The 20,934-nt window shown below is 41.4% G+C and overlaps 1 long non-coding RNA gene across 1 annotated transcript; it reads right to left on the bottom strand.

Moving 5' to 3' along the window:
- Window positions 1–684: 684 nt before the first annotated feature.
- LOC306917718 lies at window positions 685–19,822 on the bottom strand. The gene is made up of 5 exons (XR_013789230.1): window positions 19,705–19,822; window positions 16,310–16,433; window positions 15,313–15,411; window positions 14,915–15,037; window positions 685–1,309 (listed from the first exon to the last, which is right to left on the bottom strand). It is a non-coding gene; the product is annotated as an uncharacterized lncRNA (long non-coding RNA).
- Window positions 19,823–20,934: the final 1,112 nt, after the last annotated feature.

The raw sequence follows: 20,934 nt of genomic DNA, 5'->3' as shown, positions 1-20,934 counted from the left end.
TTGTGCTGTCCTCCCACATTTTGTGTGTTTTGTGATTTCAGTGTGTTTAAAGCTGACTGATCTCCCCTAGTCTCCTCCCACTCATCACTGTCTTCAGTGTCACATTCAGAACAGTGTGAAGAGAGGAGCTGGTTGTCAATGGTTGATTGTGATGTTCCACAGTCCTCTACATCAGCTTGTGTTTTCATGTGTACAGTTGAGATGCCGGCTACAGGCTCTGTCTCTCTGTTTTCATCATCTTCTGCACTTTTCACTGCTAGTAATGTCAACGTTGCTCCACCAGCCTCTTCTGGTCTTTGAAGTAAGTCCTCTTGTTCATCTTTAATCTGTGGAGCTTGTGGTTCCTCCTGTGTTTTTAGATTACTCACCTGAGTAAAGCCTGTACCACAAACTGTACAAGAGAATGGCTTTTCGCCTGTATGAATCCTCATGTGTGTTTTTAAATTACTTGTGTTAACACAGCCTTTACCACATACTGTACAAGAAAATGGCTTTTCACCTGTATGAATCATCATGTGTTTTTTTAGACTACCCACCCGAGTAAAGCCTGTACCACAAACTGTACAAGAGAATGGCCTTTCACCTGTATGAATCCTCATGTGTGTTTTTAGATTACTTGTGTTAACAAAGCCTTTACCACATACTGTACAAGGAAATGGCTTTTCACCTGTATGAATCCTCATGTGTTTTTTTAGACTACCCGCCTGAGTAAAGCCTGTACCACAAACTGTACAAGAGAATGGCCTTTCACCTGTATGAATCCTCATGTGTGTTTTTAGATTTCCCTTGTGATTAAACATTTTGCCACACTCTGTACAGCTAAAAGGTTTCTTCCCTGTGTGACTCCTCATGGAGTCCGTTTGTTTCGATGATTTCAGGTCCTTGGACAGCTTGTGCTGTCCTCCCACATTTTGTGTGTTTTGTGATTTCAGTGTGTTTAAAGCTGACTGATCTCCCCTAGTCTCCTCCCACTCATCACTGTCTTCAGTGTCACATTCAGAACAGTGTGAAGAGAGGAGCTGGTTGTCAATGGTTGATTGTGATGTTCCACAGTCCTCTACATCAGCTTGTGTTTTCATGTGTACAGTTGAGGTGCCGGCTACAGGCTCTGTCTCTCTGTTTTCATCATCTTCTGCACTTTTCACTGCTAGTAATATCAACACTGCTCCACCAGACTCTTCTGGTCTTTGAAGTAAGTCCTCTTGTTCCTCTTTCATCTCTGGAGCTTGTGGTTCCTCCTGGACCAGACTGGAGCTCCTCTCCTCTTCAGGTGGAACCTCTTCTTTACACACAAGAACGTGCAGAAAGTCTACAAAAAAACAAATACAATGTGTTATGACCCTTATGGTCTAGGAGCAAAGGCCCTGCAAAATATTAAAAAAGAAGGACAACCAGATTAGCTTGTAGAGTTGCTATTTTCGGTGTGGGACCCCGTGATATGACAAAGGATATATTTGGCTTTACACTTCAGGCTTATTTTGTCTTATGGCAGCGTTGCTCGCTGAAAGAATCTGGGTAACCCTTCATTTTACGGTACGGTAATTACCAGGTAACTACCTGGTAATAATAGGTAAGTACCTGGTATTACCTGATAACAACCAGGTAGTAGTTATAAGTATTTGCCCATTAATTACCTGGTAATTACATGGTAATTTCCAGATACATTACTCAGTAATTACTATGTAATTACCAAGTATTACCCAGTATGTATAACTATTTACTGTATAATCTCCTGGTAATTATATGGAACTTACCATGGTAAATGACACACTGGTTGCCAGGTAATTACCAAGTATGTTCCTGACAATTACCAGGTATTTATACGTTTTTAGTATGTAATTACCAGCTAACTACCCGGTATTTACTCTGCAACCAGGCACAATACCCTGGTTGCAGGTACTATAGGTATGTAGGTACTATAGGTATACCAAGTATTTTCAACAACTACCAGGTATTTACTCTGCTACCAGGCAAGTTACCCAGTAGGTACTAGGTCATTACCAAGTATTTTCCTGACAACTACCAGGTAATAACATGGTAACTGTATTCACTGTGTTTACATGGGTACTACCCATGAAACACGTGGGTAGTAGCCTACCAGGAAATTACCAGTTGTACTAGGTAATTTCCTGACAACTACCATGTAATTACCTGATAGGTACCCAGTAAGGAAGGAGGAACTGTACTGTAAAAGGAAGCGTGCTCTATTTCCATGATATTACCATGTACCTACCTGGCAATTGTAGATTATAATCCTCCCGATTACCCATCAGGGTGTATTTTCAACTTTGAATTTTGAACTGGCAATAACTGTTAATTACCAGGTATTTACTGTGTAAATTAACAGGTAAAACCAAGCAAGTGTAACCGTTTGGTTTACGTTTGTAAATACGTTTACATGGGTACTACCCATGGCAATAACTGTTAATTACCAGGTATTTACTGTGTAAATTAACAGGTAAAACCTTGCAAGTTACCGTGTAAGAAAGGTGTAATTGTACTGTGAAAGGAAGCGTGGTTTGTTACAGTGAAAGTACAGGGTAATATTATGGAAACAAACCACGCTTCCTTTCACAGTACAGTTCCACCTTTCTTACACGGTAACTTGCAAGGTTTTACCTGTTAATTTACACAGTAAATACCTGGTAATTAACAGTTATTGCCATGGGTAGTACCCATGTAAACGTATTTTTTGTATTTTGAACTTTGAACTTTGAACTTTGAATTTTGAACTGGCAATAACTGTTAATTACCAAGTATTTACTGTGTAAATTAACAGGTAAAACCAAGCAAGTTAACGTGTAAGAAAGGTGGAACTGTACTGTGAAAGGAAGTGTGGTTTGTTTCCATAATATTACCCTGTACTTTCACTGTAACAAACCACGCTTCCTTTCACAGTACAGTTCCACCTTTCTTACACGGTAACTTGCAAGGTTTTACCTGTTAATTTACACAGTAAATACCTGGTAATTAACAGTTATTGCCAGTTCAAAAGTTCAAAGTTCAAAATTCAAAATACACCCTCATGGGTAATGGGGAGGATTATAATCTACAATTACCAGGTAGGTACATGGTAATATCATGGCAATAGAGCACACTTCCTTTCACAGTACAGTTCCTCCTTTCTTACTGGATACGTATCAGGTAATTACATGGTAGTTGTCAGGAAATTACCTAGTAACAACTGGTAATTTTCCTGACAACTACCAGGTAATTACATAATAACTGTAATCACTGTGTTTACATGGGCGCATGGGTAGCCTACCAGGAAATTACCAGTTGTTACTAGGTAATTTCCTGACAACTACCATGTAATTACCTGATAGGTATCCAGTAAGAAAGGAGGAACTGTACTGTGAAAGGAAGTGTGCTCTATTGCCATGATATTACCATGTACCTACCTGGTAATTGTAGATTAAAATCCTCCCCATTACCCATCAGGGTGTATTTTGAATTTTGAACTTTGAATTTTGAACTGGCAATAACTGTTAATTACCAGGTATTTACTGTGTAAATTAACAGGTAAAACCAAGCAAGTTACCGTGTAAGAAAGGTGTAATTGTACTGTGAAAGGAAGCGTGGTTTGTTACAGTGAAAGTACAGGGTAATATTATGGAAACAAACCACGCTTCCTTTCACAGTACAGTTCCACCTTTCTTACACGTTAACTTGCTTGGTTTTACCTGTTAATTTACACAGTAAATACTTGGTAATTAACAGTTATTGCCAGTTCAAAATTCAAAGTTCAAAGTTCAAAATACAAAAAATACGTTTACATGGGTACTACCCATGGCAATAACTGTTAATTACCAGGTATTTACTGTGTAAATTAACAGGTAAAACCTTGCAAGTTACCGTGTAAGAAAGGTGGAACTGTACTGTGAAAGGAAGCGTGGTTTGTTACAGTGAAAGTACAGGGTAATATTATGGAAACAAACCACACTTCCTTTCACAGTACAGTTCCACCTTTCTTACACGTTAACTTGCTTGGTTTTACCTGTTAATTTACACAGTAAATACTTGGTAATTAACAGTTATTGCCAGTTCAAAATTCAAAGTTCAAAGTTCAAAATACAAAGAATACGTTTACATGGGTACTACCCATGGCAATAACTGTTAATTACCAGGTATTTACTGTCTAAATTAACAGGTAAAACCTTGCAAGTTACCGTGTAAGAAAGGTGGAACTGTACTGTGAAAGGAAGCGTGGTTTGTTTCCATAATATTACCCTGTACTTTCACTGTAACAAACCACGCTTCCTTTCACAGTACAATTCCACCTTTCTTACACGGTAACTTGCTTGGTTTTACCTGTTAATTTTCACAGCAAATACCTGGTAATTAACAGTTATTGCCAGTTCAAAATTCAAAGTTCAAAATTCAAAATACACCCTGATGGGTAATGGGGAGGATTATAATCTACAATTGCCAGGTAGGTACATGGTAATATCATGGAAATAGAGCACGCTTCCTTTTACAGTACAGTTCCTCCTTCCTTAGTGGTTACCTATCAGGTAATTACATGGTAGTTGTCAGGAAATGACCTAGTAACAACTGGTCATTTCCTGGTAGGCTACTACCCACGTGTTTCATGGGTAGTACCCATGTAAACACAGTGAATACAGTTACCATGTTATTACCTGGTAGTTGTCAGGAAAATACTTGGTAATGACCTAGTACCTACTGGGTAACTTGCCTGGTAGCAGAGTAAATACCTGGTAGTTGTTGAAAATACTTGGTATACCTATAGTACCTACATACCTATAGTACCTGCAACCAGGGTATCGTGCCTGGTTGCAGAGTAAATACTTATAAATACCGGGTAGTTAGCTGGTAATTACATACTAAAAACGTATAAATACCTGGTAATTGTCAGGAACATACTTGGTAATTACCTGGCAACCAGTGTGTCATTTACCATGGTAAATTCCATATCATTACCAGGAGATTATACAGTAAATAGTTATACATACTGGGTAATACTTGGTAATTACTGAGTAATTACTGAGTAATGTATCTGGAAGTTACCATGTAATTACCAGGTAATTAATGGGTAAATACTTATAACTACTACCTGGTTGTTACCAGGTAATACCAGGTACTTACCTATTATTACCAGGTAATTACCTGGTAGTTACCTGGTAATTACCGTACCGTAAAATGAAGGGTTACCAGAATCTGACCTACAAGCAAGCTCACAGTGCATTGTGATGAGACACGCTGTGGACTTTATCTTTCGGCAGAGTGACACTGTCGTCAGAACTTCTTCAGTACAGTCATGACGAGGTAAGGCAACAAAGGTGTAAGAACGAGACGCCATATTATCGATTGTAGCATATTTGTCATTTACACTTAAATGCCTCATTTTGAATGATGTTGATTAGGGTTGGGTGACGATACGAATCTATCGTCAATCGCGAATGTACGAGTCCAATCGCCGAATATATTTATTAGGCGATTTTTCGGGACGATTTTGCAAAATATTAGCCCAATTAACCTGTAAAGTGTGAGCAACATGTGAATCAATTTGGGCCAGCAAAGTAGTAACAGCGGCCGGGTGGAAATCCCCTCCGTTATAATGGTATGGTCCCAGAGTCCCCGCACGGTGCACTCCGCAGCATCACTCTGGCAGCCAGAGTAAAGGCTGGGAGCCTGGGACCCGGGACCGAGCCGAGGGAGGCTACTGTACTGTAGCCTACATGTTGTTTACGCTCCGGAGTCCAGACCCATGCAGTTTAATAATATACAGTCACAACAGAATGCACACTTCTGTCTCGTGTCTCATCACAATCCCAATGCGCCACCCGTGAAGTCGGGGGGGAAAAAATAAAAAACAGGCTGCTAGTGTTAGTGTAGGCTCGGGGATCGTTAGCTTAGCGCTTAGCTTAGCGTTAGCTTAGCGTGTAGCTACTGATTCAACCCACTGATTGAACTTCATCTCCGCCTGTAATCTAAGTTATTTTTTTATTGACAACGTGAACTAACCCCGACACCAGCGCTGCAAAAATAGACAGATCTACAAGCTCTCAATGCGTAGCGAACGGGGCTGCAAAAACAGGCAGGACGCGATGCCTTGAGAGCCTATGGATCAGCATGGGGGCCGGCGCTCCGAGACTCCGACGGTGCGGGGAGGCTAGACTTCTCCGGGGAGAAGTTACTAGGGCAGGCTACATGTTGCTGCGGCTAATAACACTGTCACCAGCCAGTGGTTGTGATGTTAGCTTGGCTTGCAGCTGCTTGTCCGTTCCAACTTCACTTCATCTCCACCTGTAACTTATTTCTTATTTTGTTACCCTGGCTGCGCTGCAAAAACAGACGGATCTACAAGCTCTCAACGCGTAGCGAACGGCGCTGCAAAAACAGGCAGGACGCGGTGCCTTGAGAGCTTGTAGATCTGGCTTTTTTGCGACCTGCAGTGAGCTGTTCTCACTTTACTTTTATGACACGAATATATCGTCCATCGGCGATTTTTGGACAGACGATGGGCGATTGAAAAAAAATGGAATATCGCCCAACCTTAATGTTGATATGGCGCTGCACTAGTATAGCCTTTGTGTTATTGACATGTTTGTGGTCTGGCGGCTGGGGTTTTGTGAGGCGTGTTACCTTGCATGACTTGGATGTTTCCACAAACACTGCTTGCAAATTATGACTCATTAATTCACACCTGATTGCGTTCCTTTAAGTAGCCTACCACACCCGGGGTGAGCATGTTTTTTAGGGGCTTGCGTTCTTGTATTCTTGCGTTCTTGTTATCGGACCCTACAAACTCTCCTGCGTGCTCAGATCAGCCAACGCAGGGAAGCTGGAAGTACATTCACTATTAACTCCGGGACAACTCACAAAATGGAACCATATAGCCTGCTATAGGCTACAGCTAAACGCAGCAACTCACTGTATATATTTATATATTATATTTGTTGTACTTTCAATGGTTTCGACTATAGTGCAACTCTATTTAGAAAAGCCTCCTGTGGATAGGTGTTGAAAAATAGCACTCATGCAATATACACTTTAAGCAATGCATCTGGTTCGTCCAATGTGATTGTGATGTCCATGTCAAATTAACTAACAGAACATAACAGCAATTCCTACATTGCAGCTAATTGCAATGTGTTGTGAGCTTGTGGATTGACTATTTCAGGCAACTGTTCCCCCCAAAATATACTGTAGGTATACTAGGGTTCAAATGGTTAAACCTCAAATGAAGAAGCTGATTAAAAGCCAGTCAGAGATCTGTCATTTTACACAGTTCAGACTCACAGAGCCATTTCTAGACACCTCGGGCTCTATTTTTGTCTCATCTTTCTAAAGCCACTATTTGGGGTTTTAGGAGTGGGTAAAGGGTGTTCCCCCTCTAAAGTTGGTATTTTGGTTACCTGTCTAAATCCCTTAAACACCTCCGTTACATTATGTATAGGTGTGGTTTGGGCGTTGCAATAATTAAACCAAAAGAGATCCCTTAACCGTTGCCCGTTAGTGCTATATTGCTTCATACCCCGTCTGTGCCTGCAGGCATCTCCATTGAGGCGCGTGCGGCGTGCCGTGCGCCGCTCTACCAAACTAATTTGGCACGGCTTACGGGTGCTTTTAAACTCCACTAGCGACTTCCCAAATGTATGTGACCAAAATAGCAATTTAGGGGAAAGTGTGCCAACACGCCCATGACCACACCTCTAGGCGCAAATACCGGCAAAAAATATAGCGGGTGACGCGGGACGAAAATACCATTAAGGGACAGAGAAAGCTCCTATATTCGTAATTTTCGGGCAGCGGCTGAATTGCGGGCCGCGCTGCGGGAAAAGGCTGCGACAAAATTGGAGCCCCTCGTCTCCTACAGAGACACACCATGAAAGTCTGTTTGAGACCTACTTACTGTAAAGAAAATCACATGGTGAACTTATATTGTCAAGTTTTCTTACTCATTGCATTTGTGCAAAATATGATGTTGCTTTTGTTTATGGTAATAAGAAGAATAATCTTTCTAAATTAAATTATAAGAAAATAAGATATTCCAATGATGGATTTTCATATTGGCATATTATCAGTGTCCTGATATGTTTTGCCATTGTTATTGTAGTGAAAATAACTTTAAACTAGAACTGCACTCTGTCGTGTGCCTACTTGCTTGTTGCACACTAGTGCCTACTTGCTTGTTGCACACTAGTGCGCAAGCAGAGCGCGCAAGTACTATACGTCGATCAGTGTCAGGTGGATTAAAGGAAATGCCTCTATGTATATTGTATACTGTATACTGCAAAGAATGAGAGACAAGTTAATTTCTGATTTCTGATTTATATTCAATAAATGCCCTAGTGAATGGGCAAACCTGACTCTTCGCTCCTGAGTTGTGTATCAGTCGCCACAATATGTATATGTAATTTGTAAGTTGATTAGCGGTATACTGTGGTTACTTTGCGTATGCCCCGTTTGATGCGTATGTATCGTAGCAGCATATGCATACTGACGATATGTTTTAGTGTAGGGAGGATTAAAGGTAATGGTCCTCATTCACAACGGCGTTTACGCTCATGACGTTACGTAACGTGAGCGTAACGTGAGCGTAACGTGAGCGGACAGGCATTTACGTGGATTCCCACATTACGTGGGAATTCATGGCCAACGTCCGTGACGTGACGTTGGTTGGTCGGAAACTCCGCAAAAAGCTGCGCCAGCTCTCATGGTCGTGTATGGCTTGCGTAGATTTATTAAGAAGGCTTTAGTCTTTGTAAAATAGAGTCTATGGTCCTCATTCACAAAGGAGAAATACGCCAGAGTGTAACGGAAGCTTAACGGAAGCGTATACAGATGCGGGAAATTCCGTCCGATCACGCTACGTTGTTTTGCCGTGCAATTCAAAGAGCGGTGTGTACCACAGGTACGCAGGTGTATGTCATAAAGAATGCGAGCGGGTGCCAAATGATCGGAAAATCACCCGACAACTTCATTTGCATTGATCCACGCCCCATTTCACACCATAAAAGGTGTCAAGCATGACTCAGCAGACAGCAGTAAAAAAAACAAAAAAGAACTATAGGCCTTACAGCTCAAACGAAATAGAGGTCCTCCTGACGGAATGCAACAAAATAGGCCTAATGATATTTTCCAGTATAGTGGCTTCACAAATTAAGATAAAAATGATTGCTGGAAAGAAATTAGGCTATATTAGGAAATAAAAAGAAAATGATCTGACCATGTCAAGCGCCGGAGCGACGACCACCACCTGCAGTCTCTTTTTTTACATCCATATACCATTACATTTGTGCGTGATTCTGCGTGATTAAACTATATAAATCATTTTCCCAAGCTTACAAAACGGTGAACACTGCTCCGCACCGCTACAGCAATGGCAAGCTGACTTACGGTAGCCTATAAAATACAGCTTGGCCATTTATTTATTTAAGTTCGGAACCAAGGCAGCAAGCTAGCCTATACTTGGCAATTATATTATAAAGCCTTTTCTTTTCTATTGAACAATTGCTCACTCACACCTTTGCAGAGGTAAAACATATATCCGATATTTTTATCAGAGCTGCATTGATTCATGCGGGGAATAGATTAATATCTCACTGTCATCTGTCTGAATGCCATGTGGAGAATGGATTTGTTCTGATCATGGACACGTAGGCATAGGCCTATAGCTATTTAAATTTTCAACCATATACGGCGGGTAGCCTCCTCTTTGTCAGATCTAAGTGCAGGTTCATTTCATGATGTCGTCATATTAAAATGATGCACGGGACATTTGGCACCAAACTTGATTGATCTCATGATGAGATCAATGTAATAGCCTACAGCCTAGCTATAAGTTCCCCATATTATAATTAATTAAGGTGCACTGGCTTAAAACTATGACTGGCCGAATTGCACGCGCTGATGCAATAATGTGGACTTCTATATTTGTAGAGGGCTAATTAGCCCTCGTGACTGCTGTCTGTCTGTCAGACCGGCATGTCTGTGAAACATAGAAATAATCTGTTCTGTCCGGGCCAGGCTCGCCGTTATATTCATTTTCCAATGTGAATTTCACCCATTGGACTGTCCACACACACACACACACACACACACACACACACACACACACCGACAGTGTGACTCAAAGGAGCTCCGTAACAAAACAATTTCAATAGGCCTACTGCAGGCATTACTACACTAAACAACGTTGGATTCGTACAGTGCAGAATGCAGATAAGTGTAGTTCTTATAATAATTGTGAGTTTGTTTTTTAACATGCAGCGCGAGTCTTGTGGGATTTGGACTTAAGGCTATATTTCATCCGATCCAACTACGTTGTATGTTTCCTCAGCTGCAGGTAAGAGTTGGCTATTCTGTGTGGCGTCCGCATGTGATCAATATACATATTATAAATTAATACCACGACGCAAATGGAGGCAGATAGGTGCTTGCAGCAAATGCATTTAGGCCTACGTGAAACTTTAATTGGCTGAGTCTCTGTCAACATGCTGATCAGCGAGTTACAGTGGTAATCATAATCATCATCAACAGCCTTTCTTGTCTGTCTGTCCGTCATGTTTGTGAACAAGCGCGAGTGGAGGTGAGCTGGCTTAAAACTATGATATGACTGGCCGACTTTCAAACACGCTGATGACATTCATTCAAATAGGCTAATGTGGTCTTCTATTTTTTATATAGGGCTAATCCCCCCCACACACACACACACACACACACACACACACGCACCGACAGTCAGACTGACTCAAAGGAGCTCCATAACGAAACAATTTAAATAGGCCTATACTGCAGACATTACTACACGAAACAACGTTGGATTCGTACAGTGCAGAATGCAGATAAGTGTATGTTCTTATTATAATTGTGAGTTTGTTTTTTAACATGCAGCGCGAGTCCGCGAGTAGAAAGCTGTCAAGTGAGCAGCGCAATCGCGCATGCTAGAAATATCCTAATAAATAAATAAAAAAGGTGTCGGGCTTGCAGGGGCAGTTTCTGTATGGCACTCTAGGCTAACCTGCCTCTAGAATGCATGCATTTAGGCATACAAGTGATACTTGGCTTTTATATAGGCTATATTTTTTTAATGTGCGACCAATGTTGGGGACACATGCCTACATATTTTATCTGAGATTTGGGGACTTTTAATTGATTCAGCATGAAGACTAAAGCCTTCTTAATAAATCTACGCAAGCCGTACACGACCATGAGAGGTGGCGCAGCTTTCAGCGGAATTTCCGACCAACCCACGTCACCGTCAAGTTCAAGTTCATGAATTCCCACGTAATGTGGGAATCCACGTAAATGCCTGTCCGCTCACGCTCCGCTCACGTAACGTCACTTTATGAGCGTAAACGCTGTTGTGAATGAGGACCTTGTTGTCCCTCTGACAAGTATAATGGTTTTGTTGTGTGTAATTAGCCTTGTTCCAGTCTCGAATTGAGTGGGTTCTATGTGTGCGTTACTGAACTAAAAGTAAGTGCACTTATGTTGTTCAGTTGAGACTTTATAAGTTAGTTAAGAATGAGTGAATTCCTTTCTAATGCTATACATGCTAATACCAGCAGAGCTACATAGAGCAATGTTTTGTGATATTCCACACATAATTCAGCAGTGTGAGTTATTAAATACTGGATATCTTTTCCTTATGTCCCATAATAGCATAATATGGCAGCTACAGATTCATGCAATGAATGTGCCTCCTATAAATGTTTGTTTATATGCATTTACTTGCTAGTAGTAATATTAGCTATAGTTAAATATAATGTACTGTATTCAAGCACTGATGTTATTTTTGCTATTCTGTGTTCCCTGCTAGAACACATTTCTACCCCCACCTAAATCCTCAATAAAACGGGCTAAAGGCCAAAGACTGTTCCCTGTGTGTTCTTGCCGACACTCTGTGGCGACGACCACCCCACCTGAACACCCTACACCTAGTTTGTCACTAACAGTCTTCATGCTGAATCAATTAAAAGTCCCCAAACCTCAGATAAAATATGTAGGCATGTGTCCCCAACATTGGTCAGCACATTTAGGCATACAAGTATCACTTGTATGCCTAAATTCTAGAGGCAAGTTAGCCTAGAGTCCCATACAGAAACTGCCCCTGCAAGCGCGACACCTTTTTATTTATTTATTAGGATATTTCTAGCATGCACGATTGGGGCTGCTCACTCGGCAGCCTTCTACTCGCAGTGCAACGCGTTGTGAGCTTGTAGATCGGCTCTCGCGGACTCGTGCTGCATGTTAAAAAACAAACTCACAATTATAATAAGAACATACACTTATCTGCATTCTGCACTGTACGAATCCAACGTTGTTTAGTGTAGTAATGCCTGCAGTTAGTGCAGTAGGCCTATTGAAATTGTTTTGTTACAGAGCTCCTTTGAGTCAGTTGACTGTCGGTGTGTGTGTGGGGTGGGGGGGCTGGGGGACGGACGCGGACAGCAGCATGCTGCCAAGCTGAACCAAGTCCAATCTGGGTGAAATTCACATTGGAAAATGAATAACGGCGCGGTGAGCCCGGCCCTGCCCTGGGCCTGTTGGTCAGGGACAGACAGAACCCGGCCCGGCCTGGGCGGGCCAGCCCGACTTGGCTCTATTAAATGCATTATGGTTCACACTTCACAGATATGCCGGTCTGACAGACAGACAGCAGACGGAGTCACTAGGGCTAATTAGCCCTATATAAAAAATAGACCACATTAGCCTATTTGAATGAATGGCATCAGCGTGTTTGAAAGTCGGACCGTCATATCATAGTTTTAAGCCAGCTCACCTCCACTCGCGCTTGTTCACAAACATGACGGACAGACAGACAAGAAAGGCTGTTGATGATGATTATTATTACCACTGTAACTCGCTGATCAGTATAAAATTATGTTGACAGAGACTCAGCCAATTAAAGTTTCACGTAGGCTTAAATGCCTTTGCTGCAAGCACTCCATTTGTGTCTCCATTTGTGTCTTGGTATTAATTTATATTGATCACATGCGGACGCCACACAGAATAGCCAACTCTTACCTGCAGCTGAGGATGAAATATAGCCTTTAGTACAGAAACAAATTAATCCCACAAGAAAAGAAAGAAAATATATCCTGTGTCCATGCATGTCCATATATTTGCTTTCCAAATCCGACAGTGCAGGGCAGGGAATCAATCACCGCAGTATAGGCTAATCAATAGGGCCTTTTATCATTGCTGTGTTTTAATATAGCATTTGGTCGTGTGGTGAACTGTACAAATTAACTTCTTTCTATATGTGAAACTGAAAGTAACTGTAACAACTTCTGACATTTAACAAGGAGTGAAGCAATGCGTGCCAAGTTGGCAAGTTTCGTTTATAATTATATACATATAACTCGCGCTGTTTGCTTGAAGATCTGTCCGTGCAGAGACTGTCAAAATGAACTGCTCTACAAGCTCATCGTGGCTGTTGTATATGATGACGTATTTCGATATTTCCTGTTGCCTTATATGGTGTGGAATGGGCGTGGTTGTTCCATTTAACCAGGCGACACCAGGCGAATCGCTTGGGATACACTCGGCGATCCCCACAAATGAAGTGATTACACCAGGTTCCCTGAATAAGACGGGAGCAAATCGCAGCTTGATCGGACGGATAAAAACGATATCAGAACGATTTGTTTACGCCTCAGTTACACTACGGCGTATTTCTCCTTTGTGAATGAGGACCAATGCCCCTATATGTATCTGACACCACTGCCATATCAAGCACAAGTAGTCATTACGTCATACGCTGGCACGACGCATAGGGGAGAACGGGGTAAGACTTTTTGCTTAAGTTGTCCTGGAAGCAAGGCAAAATGAGATGGCAGTCAAATCTAATGATCTACCCATATTTAAGGATGTCTTCTATCAATTGAAATGATGAGTAAGTAATATGCCCTTTTAAAAAAAGTGGTAATGTGGCTCAATTTGCCCCAGGTAAGGGGTAAGTTGATCCAAGTTTAGGGGTAAGTTGAACCACATGATATTTGAATGTTAAAAGCTTAAACTTGAACAGATAATGTATAAACTTTTCCCTTTTGCAAATAGCCTTATTTTTGTTTATTTATTATTTAAACAATATTAAGACAATTAAATAAAGTTTGTTATTCAAAACCTTATATTTAAATAAACTTCTCTTAAATGAGTATGTACATGCAAATTAAAGGTCATTCAGTATAATTTGAGTAGCAAAGACTTAATAAAAAAATCACACCCGTGTGAACTGAGTGGTGCAACTACACATTTATTGTTATGATATCTGTGATGTCAGTGACGTCACATACTAACCATAGCAACCATGCTCGTTTTTTTGGTTGCTAACCATAGCAACCATGCTCGTTTTTTTGGTACGAACAAACACGGGTACAAAGCCAGTTGTTGGAGTGGTTTGCACCACTCAAAAAAATATGAATAGTGATTCCCATTGACTCAATTTACCCCCGGACATTGGTTCATTTTACCCCCAGCCTCCATTTTAGAAAACAATGACTAGAATAAGTTACTTCAGACAATTTATTTGCTAAATGATTCACATGGTTCTATCCATTGGCAAATCATCAACGTGTATGATATTACATTTTAGACCTAGGTATATTTTGCTTTTTATAACATAATTTTACATGATTACATGACAAAAAACAGTTTGTGTAAAATAATGTTTTCTACTTCCCCCATGTGCTTCCCAACTTTACAGCCAGGTGTAAATGATGGATGCTTACTAGATTTAAGGTCACATGGCAACACAGTTTTCTAGTTTTCCAGATAAAGGGGGTGGCTCAACTTACCCACTGGCTCATCTTACCCCGCTCTCCCCTACGCATTAAACATCGCCCTGGACGAAAACTATTACTTGCGCGCTCTGCTTGCGCATTGTGGCAGCCCGACAGAACAGAAAATAGGAGGAGAAAAAGGAAGAGCACATGAAACTTACTGAGGTGTTCAGGTTCAGGTTCCTGTTTAATATAAACGTCTTCAGGTTCCTGTTTAATAGAAACGTCCGTGGCTGAGTCTGGGGAGTTCATCTTCACCTGCAGTCTGGACTCCACACACTGGTCTGAAATGCAGCAAGTGAATAAGGACTTTAATAACTGGAGACCTAGTGGAGAATACTATTAACAATAATAATAATATTGTTATTAGTATTCTCCACTAGGTCTCCAGTGAGAATACAACTGGCCTGCCATCCACTCCCATGTTAGAGAAAATTCAATTTTCAATGGACTTTAACTATTGAACTGATGGGTGGATTTACAAGCAGTTTCGGTTGCAGCAGCAGCTGTTGTTATGTGACAATGAACAACACATTGAAGCTGGAAAAGAGAGACTTACTGAGGTCTGGCTGCTCTTCAGGTTCCTCCTGTTTCACTGAAACAGGTCTGGGTGGGTCTGGAGAATTCATCTGAGCCTGCTGTCTGGACTCCTCCGAGTCTGGAAAGAAACCATTGAAATCCCAGAGGAGTTTAGGATTAACTAAGACCAGAAACTCCTCTGAACTTGAATAATACATAATTTATTTTTGTCGTGGATGTACGTAATGTATATTTATAAATCTGATAACGCTGAACGCTGATGTTCACTTCCGGTTCATTTCCGCAGGGGCGTAACTAGCAAGCAACTGCGTTGGGGCCCAGAAGCAAGGGCCCAACCGTGCTGTCGGTAAAATAAAATTATAAATACAGACAGAGATGCAATAACAGTTGAGTTGACCAACGTTTGGCGGAGCCTGGTGGTGGCTGCTGCTAGCACACAGCCACACACCATAGGCACACACGTGCCTCGCCTCCCAACAGCTCTGGTGGAGAATAACGTGAAGGAAGTCAGAAATTAAGAGTGTGCAGTGGGCTCTCCCGAGTCCAGACTGGATTCTGTGGCTCTGTTCACAAATCCCAACTACTGTACAGTGCCCCGCTGTTTATAAACCAAAATGCAGACCACGCGAGGGGGGTGGTGTCTGGCGCTGACCAGCCTGCGTGGGGGCCTACTGACGTCTAGTTACGCTGCTGCATTTCCGGTTGTATCTGTCGCTTAGTAACCTAAAGCCATTGATACGTTAGCGAAGAGCGCCATCTATGGTAAACTACTGAAAAGAACATTGAATGTAAAGCACCGTCTTTGGCAGTTAAGAGTTGGAAACGCGTTGGAAACGCTTAACTGCATAAATAAATATAAATAGCCGTTGTTGGCAGTCAATGTTTGTGCAGCCACCCAGATGTAAAATAGACATGGGCCGTGAGAGATTTCGGCAGATTGTCGCTATGGAAGCGATTAAATGTACAATAGCTCATGGCTCACATGTTTAACTAGCTATAAATAAAACAGTACATACCCATCCTGTACAACTTTACTACAGGTTGCAGCTTTGCATGAAACAGTCCCTGGTCCACTGACCGTGCTGAATATCTTTTGGATGCCATCTCTCCTGATGGCGTGAGATCTCCTTCTGTGGTGCTCTGTGGAAATCACCAACAGAAAATGTTGGTAATGTTTTAGTTATCATTCAGCTTCATCTTATAGCTGTTTTAACATTTAGAGTTCAATTTAAACCAAAATTAATTCAATATATTTTAACATTTCTTATCAAATTCATCTGCACTACAAAAATGAGAAAGACAATAAATAAATAAATAAATAATGCCACACATTCACTCAGCAAACTAAAGGCTCACTTCTGCCTCAATTAAAATGGCTGCTTAGGGACAATTTGATATTTTACATATTACATGTGAGCTTGTAGATCGGCTATTTTAGGTTTGGGAGTCCATATATTAGGTTTGGTGGTCCAAGTATAAAGGGTTTAGTGGTTAAACTGAAGTGACATTGATACATTCCAAATATTAAAGTATTCTGCAGCACCACTGGACTTGTGTCTCCCTTATGATGAATTCCTGTTCTGTTCTTTGACTATATAGAAGTACGTCTCTAAATGTTTTGATGAATTTAACAAGGTGTAATGCTTAATTGGGTCGTCCACTCACAGTTAACAGTCTTTGTATTGAGTTTGTGCTTGAAATGTACTGTAATTCTGCAAACTGTTAATAAATATTTCAATCAAATCAATCAATGTCACGGCACCACACTGAACTAGTTACTGTAGGTTCATAATTCATATTTTTCATTCAATACGTACACATATGTTTCATTAAATAAAATAACCAATTGACCAGCCTCTAAGCTGCATGTGCGACATGATGTCGTTAAAACATTTGCTCCGCTAGTTAAAAAAAATCACACCCATGTGAAGTGAGTGGTGCAACTCCGTGTGGGGGTCCCCGGAACATCCAGACCCCCAGGAACACGGCCAGGGTGCCGGCCCAATTCCGGCGAGCCGCCCGCGTCCGAAATGGTTGAGAAATGACCGTGTAGGGGTCCCTCTACTCTACTGTACTGTAGCCTACTGTAACACCCCAAATCATCATATTGATGACCCAGGGACCCAGATAGCTGTCTATAGGAGTGGTTGCACCACTCAAAAATCCACACCACACCACTGTTTGCACTTTTGAACCTTTACAGCAAATATGCAAAGCCATGTTGACGTCATCACGTGCCATTCACGGGCATGTCCATTACGTGGCGCGACCCTCCCATAGACATGCAAATGCAGCGCCTTTGTGTTCAAGGAGAGCCAGGGGGTGGGGTTCAGTGGGAGAAGGTGAAGGTATTTAATCTGATGCATGATCAGCCGTTTCGCCAGTGAGTGTACATTACTTCTTAAGGGCACTAATTACCCTGCCAATGACCGCATGTACTGTTGAACGTCTGTTTTCTATTGTACAAAGAGTAAAAAGTGCACACAGAACTACAATGACAACATCTCGCATAGTCTGTGTCAGAGTAATCTAGTAAGAGAGTGGTGACACACTTTGATCTCGCCGCAAAGCGGGTACCTATGGGCGATAGTTCCAAACATCTCCTATGGCTGGAACTATTCCATTGAGATAGAATGAGCACTTCCGCATTACATTGTTACAATGACAGTCAACGGGAGTGTCATTACTCTCTTACTAAATTACTCTGGTCTGTGTCTCCTACCCACTGAGCATTTTTTGGTCTAATAGACGTCTAAAAATGAAAGTTTTTTAGATGTCTATTCTTAGATTAGACGTTGATTAGCGGTTGATTAGACGTCTATAGACGGTCTATATATAGACGTTTAAACAACCGCTAATCAACGTCTAATCTAAGAATAAGAGAGAGAGCCAGGGGGGTGCAGTACTTAGTTTAGACAGTTTTTGGTTTAGACTAGTCATGTTAGACCAGTCATTAGTCCTACAACTACAAGCTATCTCAAACCCTCACCCTAAACCTAACCTCCCACGGGGCAGCACACCTAAACCTAACCTTAACGCATGTCTAACCAATGACTAGTCTAAACTAAGTATGCACCCCGAGCCAGGGGCCTCAGTCATTCAGTGGTGAATGACATCTCAGGTTCATCTATTCTGTTGTCTGTTTTGAGTTGTGATAACTGGATTTGTACTCTTGAGTTATTTACTGTTCAGAGAAGGAGTACACATAATGGCACACTGGGCTATGCTTCAGACTGGTGTGCTCCTGCTGACATTGGGAGGAGTTTGAATCCTGTGAGATGCTGACAGTTATTTATTTATTCAGTCATCCGTGGATGCGTTTATTTTGACGCTTTAAATGGGCTGAATATTGTGTGTGACACATTAGTACCATTAGCTTTGATAATTTGGAGCACATTGACTGGCCAAGTCACGTCAGTGTAATGTGGCTTTTAGGTCATGTTATAAACAAATTGTTAATTTAACCTATCATGCATCATATTTACTATTTCTATGTGGCCTGTATAACATGAATTACCATAAGGTGAACTTATATAGGTAATGATGGTGAGAGATGTTAGAAACAAATCTGTAGGCCTATTAAACAGCCGTTTTGGAAATCGGTGTGATAAATGAGATTTCAAGTTAATCTAGTTCCCATGTTAGTTTTGAGTTGTGATGGCTGCTTTTATAACCTATGATTTGAATATGATTACAAAATGTCATGGCTAGAATGGCTCACTGTAGTACGTTCCATGACTGGGAAACTATGCCGACAAACGGAGGACAAAGTTCGAACCCCGTCAGAAACAAACGTTCATTTATTTACGGTATGTATTTATTCTTTCATCGATGCGTTTCTATTGACGCATTACATGGGCTGCATAGTTAATGTATTTGACACATAATGTTTACTTGCATTTATAAAACGAATTGTTCTACATAGACAGTCACGGGAAGAAGGCGAGTATCTTCCTGTTTCTCAACAACAATCACAACAACAAAACACATGGCTAAAGGGTGTGCAACCACAACGCAATGCGAGTGTCCGTCCGTCTCCCCGACGCTTCTTAATCCAAACGAGAATGAGATCGGTAGATTTCGTTTTGATCTGATTTCATGTTAAACTTCTTCACCGGCTATTGCTCAGTGGGTAGCGTTTGAGAGAAATGTAACTGAAGGTCTGAATAATAATCGCCAATATATAATAATATAGGCTAATTAAGTATCCTATACTCTAAGTAACTAGTTAACCAAGACTGTGACAAAAACAGAGGGAGAAAGGAGAAGAAAATACCTTGTTTTTTACTGGGGTAACTACTGGTTGTTTATGAGCACATTTACAAGCAAGCAGAGAAATACGATTGATGTTCCATCTTAAAAGACGAGTCAAACAAAGACAAACGAATGAAGCACAACGTGAATAGTTTACCTGCTGTGTTTCAGTGGTTGAGCTGCTAACAAACGTCTTCCTTCCTGCTGCTTAAAGACCACACTGTTTTGAAACGACACGTTTTTACTTTTCTTTGTTTGTGTCAACCCAGATCCCGGTGCCCTGCGGGGGGGACTAGCCATGTCGGGCACTGTTTTTTGGCAAATCTAAGCCAGCAAATATAAGACTTCCGGTGGACTATCTCTTCAAAATAAGAGTACCCTCTAGAGTATTGAAGAAAAGATTAATTTGCACATTAAAACGACAAATTAAGCATTTAAACGATGCTATAGGACACACATTATGTTTCCGTGTAAAAATAAGTAATAAGTAATGTTTCTGTGTACACTCTGTGTGGGCACTCCAGTGCATGGACTTGGGCATTTATCCATTTAGATAACTTTTTTACGTTATTTAATTACTTATTTTTACACAGAAACATAGTGTGTGTCTTCACAATAACTGTAATGTAATAATAATACTAATCATGTAATGTAATAATTATTTAATTAACCACGCTTTTATTCTGAAAGCAACCGGATGTCTTAAATTTGCTAGCTCTCAAACAGGAAGTTCTAGATTTGCCAAAAAGACGGAGCCCCATATCTATGCGGAGCCATAGAGTATATAAAAGAATAGAGACTGAACTGGCGCGAAGCTCCGCCCCCCCAGCTATTCATGTCAGTGGAAGTTGCTCAGTGGCGTTTTGAAGCACCCGGAAGACTGCCGGAAGTCCCTCCTCCGGACCTCTAATTTGAGGTCCGGAGGGGTGACGTAGGGAGTGATGGTCCTACATGTTAAAGCCCAGCTGCACGGGGTTTCCCGGTCATGAATACACGGGTCCGCCTGTAGTCCCTCCTCCTACCACTAGGGCCCAGAGCTTCAACGTTGAATAGCCTCACTGGCCCCTTGTGCGGAGCCCTGCCAAAGATGCTGCCAAAGATGGTTAATGTATGAAGATGGGCCAACTTCATTGGAGCCACTAGAGGCGAAATGGTACACAAAGCCTACAAATGGTCTCCTAAATATAGTAGGCGTGGTTTGCTTCTCCACGACCTCCACCCTCCCCCCTGACAACAACACTGTTTCCACACTCAGTCTAGTAGGTGGCGGTAATGCACCATTTAGGTTTGCCGACCGCCATGAAACCCGATAGAAGAAGAAGACAACAACACTGACAAGTCATTTAACAAAGTACATTGAAAACAACTGACAAGGTGTACTTTTGAA

The sequence above is a fragment of the Electrona antarctica genome (assembly GCF_951216825.1).
Source record: "Electrona antarctica genome assembly, contig: SUPER_24_unloc_2, whole genome shotgun sequence".
Taxonomy (NCBI): domain Eukaryota; kingdom Metazoa; phylum Chordata; class Actinopteri; order Myctophiformes; family Myctophidae; genus Electrona; species Electrona antarctica.
This window is presented reverse-complemented; position numbering and strand designations above follow the sequence as displayed.